This window comes from Phaenicophaeus curvirostris, chromosome 11 (genome assembly GCF_032191515.1).
Source record: "Phaenicophaeus curvirostris isolate KB17595 chromosome 11, BPBGC_Pcur_1.0, whole genome shotgun sequence".
Taxonomy (NCBI): domain Eukaryota; kingdom Metazoa; phylum Chordata; class Aves; order Cuculiformes; family Cuculidae; genus Phaenicophaeus; species Phaenicophaeus curvirostris.
The window spans coordinates 7,442,043-7,454,458 of record NC_091402.1 but is presented as its reverse complement, the minus strand read 5'-3'; the positions used below and the strand labels follow the sequence as shown (position 1 = coordinate 7,454,458).

The following is a 12,416-nucleotide window of genomic DNA, read 5'->3' as shown; positions in this document are numbered from 1 at the left end:
GTGCTGCAGCCTGTTTTGAAAGCAATTGCTGGCTAAATGATGATGTAGCTGTAGTTGATGCGGGAAGTGCTTGCATGTGAATATTAAAGGCTTGTGGAGTGATACTTGGAATCTTGTGGCTTAATGGCAGTGCTGTGTTTTATCCAATCTGTATCACTTTTATATTACAAGTGTTGAGAGGGAGCATGTTGTTGGATAAGGGAGTGAGAATTTAGTCATGGCTTTTAGAGGTGAGGTGCTTGGACATAGAAATGGATTAAAAAAAGCATTCCCAGAGTTGGTTGTTAACATGGGGATTTGCTGTAAGTGTTTTGGCTTTCAGTAATGACTTAATATTTTTTTTTTCCTTCCCCCTCCAGCTCAGTGTTGATGGGGCTGTGGGGAAGAAGGTGCTGTAGGGAGCCTCCAGCGCTGCTGGATCAAGCAACTGCAGTGAACATGTGCTCCCTGTCTTTGAGATACCAGTGGATCTAGGGGTCTATCCGTCTTTCCTTTACTACTGCTATTTATTGCTTCAGTATTTGTTTGGCAGAAGGCTTTTGTGTTTAAATACCAGCCCGACAGTCCATTGCCAGGAAATTTAGAACCTGTGAGTGATTTCAAAGGCCATCTGATGCCAGTGCTTCCAGCAGGATTTATGCTTTTGCTGGTGCAGAGTTACAGTGTCATAAGCTTTTTATTTGTTCTTGTTATATCATGGGCATCTGCAGACTGTTGAGTCAAGTTTTCTTCAACTGTTTATGCACAAATACATCTTGGATCTTGTGGAAGGAGGTCATTCTTCATTTCCACCAACTGCTGCTCCAAGAAGACCCCCCATAAGTAATTGAAAGAAAATGGAATTAGTTGTGCCGGAACGGATGGTTGCAAAATGCGTATGACTGTAATGTTTATATGAAGGCTGAAAAAAGCTCTTGCTTATTTGGAGTATGCTCCTAATTCAGTATCTGCTCAGGTTTTAGTCTGGGTAAATCTGGCTTGCTGCTTCCAGTTCATCTGGCAGCAGAGCCTGGGACCTGTTACTGGGGCTGTGGTGGGATTCCAGGACTTAATTTCATTTCTAATTGTTGTGAAGGGTCATTTATTTAGCAGTTAAACTCCTACTCTGTTTCCTGCCTGGCCAAAACAGTAGCAAGTTCCCCTACTTCTGTGACCACCTCTAAAATTGTGACTTGCAGTAGAATCTGAAGGATGCAGTCTACAAGAGGTCTGGTCCTTTTGCTTACAAATGACTTGTGAATTCTGAGTCAGGTTTTACTACTTAAAGCTTTTTCTGGCTGGTTTCAAAGTGAATGTGTTCATTACTGTATGTGCTGTTGTGAATTCTAACTACTGCCAAATATAACAGAATTTGGAGTGCTTCACTGAGGATCTGCCTTTTTTTCCTTTCTCATTCTTTTTTCCCCCCTTTCTTTCCTTCTTTAATCTGACAATAAAATAAAATTATCATTTTCCAACTAGTGTGATAAATACTCCAGTGGGAAAACGAAAATTCTTTTCCCAGGTATTGGCTGGATCTCCTAGGGCATTAGGCATAAATGAAGGAGATTGGTGCTGAGAGGGTAGAAGGAGAAGAAATTTCAGGATCTGAGTTTGTGCTGTCCGAAGCGATGTGTGTCTGTTTGGGTACGTGGCAGGCGCTGGGTTGCTGTGACACGAAGCGCCTTGGCTGCCGGATTGCCTTGTTACCATCGCTTTATGAAGCGATGCAGTCATGACATTATCAGGTCATTTTTATTTCTGCTTAAAGCTTCAATGTGTTCTGTCTAAGAATTCGGTGTGCCCAAATAAAAACCATTTCTGTGCTATTAATTAAAGGTCTGTAGCAGAGTTCAGATTGTGAGTGATAAAAATCGGAGTGTGTGCCACACTGGCAGAGTCATCTTTGTTCCTGTCTTCCTAGTATTTTATCTAGTATACATTTGCTTATCCAAATATTACTTTGGATTTTTTTATAGCTGTCACTTCCTATTCAGCTTGAATAGCAAATGTCAGGAAAAAGTTACAAATAGCACCAGCATTTTCTTCAATTTCTTTCATGGCTCCTCTGTATAACTATTTGAAAGGGGAAATATGAAACAGTGGTGTGATTTTTGTGAAGGCAGTTAAGGATTTGTGGGTTTGTTATCCTAACCAACATGTGGCAAAGATGACAGATCTTGTCCTGGAGAGCTCCATCTTTGTCTTATTTTTATCCTAGTATTAAGACCCCTTTGTACTGGGCTTTCTAGGATGGCACAGACAGAGGTGTGAACCACCCTAGCAGGTCCAGAGGCGCTCCCTGAGCAGGTTCTCTTATAACATTTTAAAAATGAACCCTACAGTGCTTTACAGCTAGAATGGTGTCAGCTGGCCCATTATGCATGAATCCTGGAGATGTTCTTGTAGGGAAGAGTATTAGTGTTGACTCAGATATAATACTGGATTTTAAGTAGGCAGATTTAAAAGGAGTTCTGTAGTGTCCATGGATGCTCCACTCCCTTCTGTGAGTAGGTGTCTAATAGCACTTTGTAGCACATAACTGTCCTGCACATCTCATCTCAGATACAGCTGTGGGATACTAGTTCTTTACTACATTTTTGCTTTGAAAACAAGCATTATTTTGATTTTCTTGGAGGCAGCAAGATAGATAGGGTGTCTTGCATATTTTTCTTGAAGTTAGTAGACTGTTGACATCACATTTGTAAGTGTTTGAGGCTGGGAAGCAGTTGTATAAAATCCTGAGGAGTCCTTCAGTTGTGAGGGAAGGTGGTTTGAAGTGAGAGGGGACTCCAGATGTGGGTTTCCAGGATGGCCTTGGTGAATCGTTCCACATCTCCATGTTTCAGTTCCCCTGTCTATGAAATTATGATAACGATAGCAGCCAACCTCTTCGCGCTTTGCTTGGGGAGATGATTATTTCCCTAAAATGCAGACCTATGAAAAGCAATTTTTTTTTTTTTAATTGTTGCTGTTGCTTTGGAATTTTTCTGATGCTCTTGCTTCCTTTATAAGCTGGTCCAAGACGACCATATTAGTAGAAGCAGAAGTCTCCTGCTCAGTTGTGTGATGTGCGTGCCCTGATGTGCTGTCTTGTGGTCCAGAGCTGGGGTGGCCATGAAATGGTCCTTGTCTCTGGGACTGTGGGAAGGACTCTCTGGGCAACCCGAGACTAATTCTTGCCCTTTGGTTATTATTAACTGTTTGCCTCCCTTCCTCCCCTCAGTGCAATCTGGCTATTAGTATCTGTGAAAGTCTAGTAAAAACAAATATAAATATGGGCTATTTTACTCACTTCACTTCTACTGTAATTGCTAGCTCCCTCCATTATCCTTTCATCTTCTCTTCAGACTGGCTAATAGTTGCTTAGTGATTACATTTAATGGCATGAGAGCCTTTTAGTTTGGATATCCTGCTTTTCCTCCCCTATTGCTTATAGAGATGTTTACATTTTTAGCCAGAGCTATGATTTGTCTCCTTTATAATTGCATGGAGAGCGGCAGTTCACATTCCTAGACGGGCATCCTGAATTTATTTTGATACCATTTCCTTTTTGATGCATTTCCCACACTCAGATCACCCTGTGCAATCTCTTGATTAGTTTAAGTGACTGTGGCCCTGTCTGTAGATTTATTTCTTTGCAGTGGAGTGCCTTTCTTAGCTTTGTCTAGTGCAGTTTTTAGCATTGTTTCAGAAACTTGTGATAAGCACGTTGAGATGGTGGAAACTATGGTAAGGGTGGTATTTCCCAAGGTCCTGCTTCATATAGCTGGAGCATCCAGTTTCATTGCGATGCTGTCCTTGTGTAGGTGCAGCTGGTGCTTGGAGAGCTTTTCTGGTGGAGGTGCATCACGGTGCTGGAGCAAAGCAAATGCTGGCAAAAGCTCTTTGGTATTGGCTAGTTTGTTCAGGATGGAAATGTCATTTAAAAATCATCCTCGTTATTGGTGAAAAAATTCAGGATGGAGCTCATCCCGGGAGAGAGCTGAGCTCACACGTTGCCTGTGTGGCTGCTGGTGGAAAAATGAGGCCATGAGCAGACTGACTGGCCAGCACATTGCCCTGGCTGGGCTCAGCGGAGAGGTTTTGGCACAGCTCTGTGAGCTCAGGTTCATCCTTCTGCTGCTCCTCTCATGAAGAGGTGGGAAAGAGAGGTGGTGTGAATATGCAAGGCACAAAGCCACCACCTCTTGGATGGGAGCTGCGGCATTTTTATGCAGGAAAGACGTACCATGCAATACCAGGCTGGTAAATGAGCCGTCTGGGGTACTGCAAGCCCTGTAAGTGTTCAAACCACAGGTCTCTCGTAAATTAGCCTGTGTGTTTTCTGTCTGGGTGTCAAGAAATTTGGAAACTTTAGGAAGAATGTCCAGTCTTGGGATCTGTGGTGTAGCAGTATCACTGACTCTTCACAGCTAAAAATCTAGATAAACCCTTTGTTAGGGAGTAAGGATTTTTTTTGTTAAAAAACCAGAATTTGTACATTTTCATCAGTGAGTTTGTAATCTTAGCAGTTGGAATGAAGCAAAATTCAAAGCTTTAGAGAAGTGGCTGGGGTGCGAGGAATGAGTGATGATCTAATATGTGGCCTCAGCGGGTGAAAAATGTAGAACTAGCATCTTTTCTGCTGTTTTGTTTTTTTTTTTAAGATAAATTCACTAGCAATGAGAAGTATTTCAAATGTTGCTGCTATTGCCGATAGGAACAGACCATTAAATTGCTACAGTCAACATTCCTTTGGGTCCTGGTCATAAGCCAAGCTGCCAACTATTTGTAAATTTACTGACAGTCAGTAAGCAGAATACAATATTTAAACTGTCAGAAAACTAATATCTACTCGTTTCAGGGAGACATAGCTCTGCTTCTCTTGGACTCAGGCTCTTCATAGTGTTTGGTTACTGCTGTTACTTTCTGTGTCTCTGAATTCCAAGACTGACCCAGGAAAAAGTAGAGAAGAGATGAAGAGAGAAAGTCTGCCTGCCTTTCCCTCTGCACCCCATTCTTCTCATAGTCCATAATAGTATCCTGGTCCTTTTTTGACAGAGATGTTAAGACCGTAGCCAAATTCCTGGGCTCCCAGGGCCCAGGTCTTGCAAAGGCTTGCAGTGGATGCTGCTCAATCTGAGTTAGCTGTAGATGTGAAATCAGACATTCACAAATACTAACTATACGTGTACATGGACTTCCTGGGGTGCACACTCTGAGATAGCAGCAAGCAGCTTGCGAAAGCCGAGAGAAGTGTTTGAACTTGCTTACAGTACTGCTGAAGCATTGTGGGGAAAATGTCAGAGTCATTTGTTTGCTGTGTGCTGTTGAAATGCAGAGTCATTAAGACTTGCCCATGCAAAGATAACTCTCCACTGTGAGATGGTGTGGAGTGAGGAAATGTGTTTTTCTTCACTGCACAGCAGTGTCATGGGTTTACCCAGTTGCAGGCTGTCTTCTGAAATGGCTTTTTGTGTAACTACGTATGTAGGCATCCATAAAATACGAATCTAAGTGGGTTTTTCCCTTGGCTTACTGAGAAGTAACTCTCATGTCCCATTGGAAGGATGAGTTGGCTGCCGGGATGGGTTTCCTATGGCATGGCTCTTCTCACCTCCCTGTGCCCTGCTGGATTTGTGTGTATTTGCCCCTGAGAAGGGATAATTTTACAGGGCACAGGTAGGCTCTAGCCTTGATAAACCTGTAAGGATGAGTTTGAGTGCACCACTGTGGTGATTAGATTACAGGCAACAGCAAAATAAGAAATTACCTTAGTTGTGGTTGTTTAATCTATAGAAGTTGTCTTCAGATCTCAGGAGAGCCCCTATTCTTTGTCAGGATTATACCAAGCCTGAAAAGTTTGGGGAAAGATCATGATAGCAACTTGTTCCAGAGCAGTTAATGACCCTGCTGAGTGTGTTCACCTGCACAGCCCTGATGCCTGGGCTCAAGTGCCTGATTTCTGACAGGTGCTGCAGAGCTGGATTCCTTCCCCTCGTGTGCTAGAGAAGCAAGTGTGTGTTTCTCTGTCCTGCCCTTTGCCAGAAATTCTTCCCTTAAAATAAGGACCTTGCTTCCTCAAAAGCAGTGATCTCCCCTGAGCAGTCCTATCTTGGGTGAATCATCATGTTCATAGAAAAAAAAATGTGTTGAGACATGCTTGAATTCTCCACCGTCTGTGCTCCTGGGGTTCGTGGCATGCAGTGCGTGGGAAAGCGATGCTGTGAATTTCTACTGTCTCCTTTGAAGCTTGGTCCAGGCAAAAGATGTAAGAAGGGGGAAGGTGGTGTGGGATCTGAAGTATCCTAGAGCTACAGCTGACATTACCTGGGCATGGAGAGGCTGCTTGTGTGTGCTGTTACTGCTCAAGAGCAAATAAATATAGTATTTATCACTCCGTGCTGTCAGCATGTTAGAAATTAAGCCTAAAGACTGCTATACCAGTAAGTGTTTTGCCAATCATTATAGCATTTATCAACATTATAGTCTGCTGTCTGTGCCAGTAATAAATGCGTGGTGTTCCTGGTAGAGTAAATGATTTTTTCTAAGGACAGGTGTATTTAATGAAAAATGCACAGCACAAGCTGTAAAAGTGGCAAGATCAGGTATTTTTACAAAACAGTTGTAAATGTTGTAGAGCCGAAGTGGCACGGGTTGGGGAGGGATGGCTTGTCGCCTGACCTTGAAGTGTGTCCTGGAGTGAGCAGAACGGGGCTGGGCTGGGCACCCCCACTTCTTGCCATGTCTTGCTTGTAAATAAAGAAGTTGCTAAATAAAACAAGCCTCTACTTTGCTGCGGAGGCATCTGGAGCGTGGAGCGGGGTGGGTGGCAGGCTGTGAGGCTGGGCAGGGAGCACAGCATGGGCTCAGCCTGGTTTGTCTTAGCAGCACTGGGTGGGTTGCTGAGCCGGGAATTTGGCCTCCCACCAGCTCTGGGGAAAGGGCTGGGCTCCCTGCTGCTGCAGCCAGCCCAGGGATGGGCACTCAGTAACAGGTTTAGGAAAGAAAATGGAGCTGCAAAGGCTGTTCTCTCCCTCGGGCTGGAGACCCACGGCTTAATGTCTGATTTCTGCTTCTTTTATTTCAAAAGGGCAACTTTGACACATGCTTGGCTTGCAAGGTGGTGGTACACCAAAAAGAGGCCTGAAAGCAGAGGGGAAGGAGGGAGAAGCATGTCCCTGTGCAGAACCTGGAGAAGCCTGCTTTCCTAAACTGCTGTCTGCCGTTGGAGAACTGGAGGGTGTACTCTGGATTATGAAATTTGGGGTTGTAGTATTTGTTGAAAATACGTATCTCCATTCCACTTCAGGTGGTGAGGCTTTGATATATAGGATTTGCACCAGTTTTATATTTTTAGCCCTGTGCTTGAACAGTCGCACGAGAGCTGGCCATAGTTTGCTTCCAGGGCTGTTCCAAGGCCGTTTCTCCTTATGTGGAAAGTTTGGTCCTTTAGGAGTCAGTTGTCTGTGCATGTGAGTGAGAGGTTTTGTCTTCCCTTGTGCAAATATCCCTCCCTCCCATAGAGGAGAAACATGAGTTTGCCATCAGTGTTGATCCTGTGTGGATCTGGGTTTTTCTTAGCAATATGCGCTAGATAAAGATGATTTATAAGCAATGGCATTAGTTGAGCTCCAGGAGGTTTTTCCATCTGCTGGTGGGGAAGAAAGGATGAGATGTGATGCCTCTCAGGTGGCTCTGTATCCGCACTGCACTCTGCTCCCTCTGATGTGGTGTGGCCCAGCGGCTGGATGGGAGGTGATGTTCTGGGGGTGCTGGGCATCTCTCAGGGAAACACACCCAGTGGGACAGGGGGGAGACCCAAAAGCCACATGCATTTTCTTGAGAGCTGAAATCCTGTGTGACCCGGAGACCTCCTTTCCCAGGGCTTCCTGAAGATTCCTAACTGTTGTGCGCAGTTCAGTGTTGCCTCCGTTTCTCCTTATGTGGAAAGTTTGGTCCTTTAGGAGTCAGTTGTTTTATATTGCTTTTTGAAGTGTGACAGGGATGGCACTATTTGAGTTCAGAGGTGCCCCTCTTGGAAACTGCCACCTGGGCTCAGAGCTTCCAGCTCTGCCCTGCACCCAAGGGTGCCTGACTCTCCTGCAGCAACACCAGGTGAGTGAGAAACCTTCATTGCAGGACAAGATGAGGGACTCAAGTACATGAATGGGTGTTTTTAGGAAAAAGCTTGTGAGGCTAGGAGTGAAGCAGATTACATAGAAGGGTTTTATTCTGAGCAGCACCTGTTTATTGTTAATTGTTTTGCCTGGCTCAAGTCTACTGTTTGGAATACTTGCTGCTCTCTGGTCTCAGCAGCCCTGTTAAAGGCAGCGACGAGCATTCAGCGGGTAGGTAGGGAGACTTGCTGCATGTGCTTGGAGATCACCTACCCTCTTGTGCATAAAGGACACAGAGCCTCCTAATTATATTAATGCAGGGAAAAATGATTCCCGTGTATGAGAAATGATAATAATGGAAAACAACAGAGACCTGTAATGCCGTGAGAAATTTGTGTGTGCTTCTGGGAGGTGGAAACTGGTTACCTTGGCAGTGAATAGCAAGCAAGTGCATGTGCAATACCTTTGGGGGGCAACTGTTGCTGAACACCACCAAGCTGAACATCCAGGGCTGCTGTAGTGTACTGGCATCCCACCAGCGCCGAAACAATCTAGAGAAAGTTGGAACATCAAAATACCAGGAGAGAGGAGAAAGGAAGAGCCAAGACCATTTGTCTGAAAGACAGTGTTATTAAGGATTCAAGTGTAGTAATGAAACTGTTGGATTTAAAATTAGCTTAATGAGTTGTTTTTTTCTGAAGAAAAGTTGATTCATTGTCTCCCTAATGAATGGCTCACGCTGCAGAAGTGAAGCATGACACCTTCTCCAAATCTGTGCAATGTTACAAATGAGAGTGTCACCTATCATTGTGTCAGCAAAATTAAGGGATGATTTTTTCAAGTGGTCTAGAAGTGTTTATTCTTGATTACATTTTCCTCATAGTATGTATTCCACCTGTACCCAAAGCTTTACTGGAATAGTAGACTTTCTCTGTAGCCACTGCCTAGAAGTAAATAACTGTGTTATGTCTAAACTATGTATACTTTTGTATGTAGTCCGTTCATATGTTTATAGTGTGTATGGGATTAAAATATCTTGGACATAATGAATATTAGATAATGAGATTACACCTATACAGGTACTAGATATCAGTTACTTTGTTAATATACCACATCTATTATCTGCTGTTACCTGAATAACCTTGAGACCTTAATGCAAAGATGGCCAGAGGTACCATTACACCCTCTGTGTCAGAAATGGCTCTTTTCCTTCTCTTTTGTACCTCATCCTTCCTATAGTGAGACACTTAAAAGTCTTAAGGCTTAGTAACACAATTCTGGATAGCATCTGTCTTTTACAAATGTAGTTCTAAAAATATTTACTGTTCCCTTCAGGAAAGAACTTTCAAGTCAAGGTTCAGAAGATCCTTTGTTACTGCTTTATGCATATGTTTAATTTATAAAATCTTGCTTCGTTAATGTGGTTTATTGACTTTAGGTCAGGGGGACTGTTGGATCATCAAGTCTGACCTGTGTAAGCCAAGCCCTTGGATCCTACCCAGCAGTTCCTTGTGTTCAGACCTCAGCATTGACCCTCCGGGTCTGAGCGATGTGCTGGAAAAATACCTCTGTCCTCACCCAGCTCAACTTCCAACTTCAACATTTCTTTTTTTTTTTTTTGTTCCTCCTGAAATGTTTTTTCTTTCAATTTTCTTTAAGGTCTAGCAGCAAAGCTTTGTGTGTTCTGGATCTGCTCCAGAAAATCATAGGAGTATATGGGTAGGCAAAGCATTGCATCACTGCTGCTGTGTGAAATACCAGTGGAATAAGAAGGGGAGACATGGCCTGACTGCTGCTGTGCATTGATCAGCCACTCTGGGTGCCCTCAGGGAGTGGAAGAACAGGTTTCACTATTAGAGAAGCAATGTCAGGCTGCAGGATTTCCCCTTGACATTCGATTATGTGTCTGAGTTCATCAGCGCAGCACGCTGATGCAACCCTTACGTAGAGTGGTAATCGTGATACACTCTGTCATAAATTTGAACTACAGCTTTGCAGTGAATCCCATGAAGTGGCAGGCACAAGACTTCATCATCTGCTTGGGGAAGGGAAAGGCAGTCCAAAGCAGTGCTTATTTCTCAGCAGTGAGAGGTTTCCAAAGCGTCATTGTTGAGTGTGATGATCCTTTTTGAATGTGGAGTTGCAAGGGTGATGCAACTTCTAAGTGTCATGCCAAAAAAAGGCAGAAGTGTGTCAAAAGAGATGACCCTTGGCAAGTTCTAAAGAGAAGAAAGTTGGGTTTTTTTCATAGCTTCTGGCTGAGGAGCCAGTGTCAGCAGGGCTGTAACGTAGCAGGACTGACCATTGAGTAGCTCTGGCAAAGGACAAGTGAACTGGCTTCAGTTAAATTAAAGCAGGGGAAGAGGCTATCTATATCCTTTATATAGAAGTGTTCCAAATTCATGAAGGAAAGTACTGATTTTTTTTTTTTATTTTCCCCCCTGTGGCCAACTGTGCTGCCTTAAGTACATTTTCAATCCCTTCAATTAAAAGGGTGCCTGTCAGCTGTTTTCAAGTGTTGTGTTATCATAGGCAGTGCAGTAGTAGTTACCTGGAGAGAAGACCCAATGTGTTGCAGCGCTAAACGATATTTGCAGTCTGCTGTAGGTTAGCAAAAACATTTTAATACCCCCTGGGCTGCTGCAGTGATGGTACGCTCTAGCTCTTGTAGAGGCTTTGCATGTCTCATTTTCCCTGTGTCCTTTTCCCTTTCTTCTCCCATCCCATTTCAGATTCTAAGCTTGGAGCTAGCATAGAAGTCAGCTTTGAAATCTCAGGACTTTAATAATTTTTGACCATAGCCAGCACATGAAAAGATAAAAAAAAAAAAAATCTGTATGCAGGAAACTGCTTGGCTGATCATCTTTTACTGTGTGCAAATAAAAAGGAATTAACTTTCTCTAGTTTAAAAGTCAAAACTTTTTTTTTTTAATTTTCAAATGCACCACTTTGAACCAAACACTGATTACTGTGGCATGGCTTAGGAGAAAGAGCTTCACATTTTTCAAGTGTGTGCGTGCGGTTTTGTACATGCCTGGCTGCCTGCCTGATGTTGTGAACTGCAACAGTGCAGCTCCATGGTGTGAGGGGGGAAAAAAAAGTCCTAGAGGTCTTGTCACTGAGCTCTTTGTTTGCGTAGGGAAACATCTGTCTGAGATTTAACGTGCTGTTCGTAACACTGCTGTTAGAGCTGTAAATCCCTCCCATTTCTTCTTACTGGGATTTGATGATTATTTTTTTTCCCTTCCTAATCAAGTGCTGTAGTCACGTTGTAATTAGTGTGTATTAATTTGATTGTCTCTGTTGTAATATTATTTAATAATAACATGACAAGATTTTATTAGTCCTATAATAAAATATTTAAATATTGTCACTTCAATTAACATTAAAATAGAGCTTTCATATGTTGTTTTTTATTACCAATTCACTATAATAGACTAATTGGACTTGTTTTCATTGACACCATTCTTTCCTGCAAGTATAAGCTGTTTAGAGATTTAATTATCATTTTAACTTCCTTGGTAGAAGGTTCCCAACCAATTAAAACCAGGAGGGGTAGGGATCTTAGGCAGTGCTGTATGCACTCAGTGTGTGACATACTGAAAATTATTTGCATTTTCTGCTGTTTTCTCCATGGGTTTGGCCGAACTGAAGTGTGTATTTTCTTTTCCCAAATTGATGGCATGCTTTTTAAAAAGTGAATTTGTCATCTTGCTTGCTTTGTTTCCCCACCGTCACCTCTGTTTATAATTTTCATGGATTGCACTTCAATTTAAATTCCTGGGCAAAGTCTTAGACAAAAGCAGTACTTTATATTAGTAGCTAATATCTGGAAAAATGTATGTGGGTGTTTGTTTTCAAAGGCTGGATTGGGGTGTTGGGTGTTACCTCATTCAGCATTCTTCTCTGAACTATACCGACTTGCTTCAATAAAGCCTTGTAAAATTTCTCTTACCATCGAGATCCTAGAAGCCCCAGGAGGGAGTTTGTGTGAGAGGTGGGCTCAAAGGCACTAAAATGTTTTTGGACAGTTAACAGTTTGTCTTTGGAGACTCAACAGGGACAGGAGCAGCTGTTCCCTTTGGCAGTGAGAGGTTCCTGGGTGCCCGCTGTTTGTGTCTGTGCAGGCATTTTCACCATCTCGTCTTGGCTCCCTGTAGCTTTCTTGGAAGGGTAAATGGGCTTCTTGTCTGTGGGCGATGCTAAGGATGTCAAAAGTCCCTTGCTATTTCTTGTGGCAGTTGCTTGGGAAACATATGAGCAGTAGGCAAGACAGCAGAACGCTTCACATGGGAGAAGGGGTCCAAGGACCACCGGCACAGTGACGTGCAGGGA

At 43.1% G+C, this 12,416-nt stretch overlaps 1 protein-coding gene across 24 annotated transcripts in view; it reads left to right on the top strand.

Annotated features, from left to right (window-relative positions):
- MAGI1 (membrane associated guanylate kinase, WW and PDZ domain containing 1) overlaps window positions 1–12,416 on the top strand; it is a 353,601-nt gene that overhangs the window by 65,233 nt on the left and 275,952 nt on the right. The window lies entirely within an intron of this gene.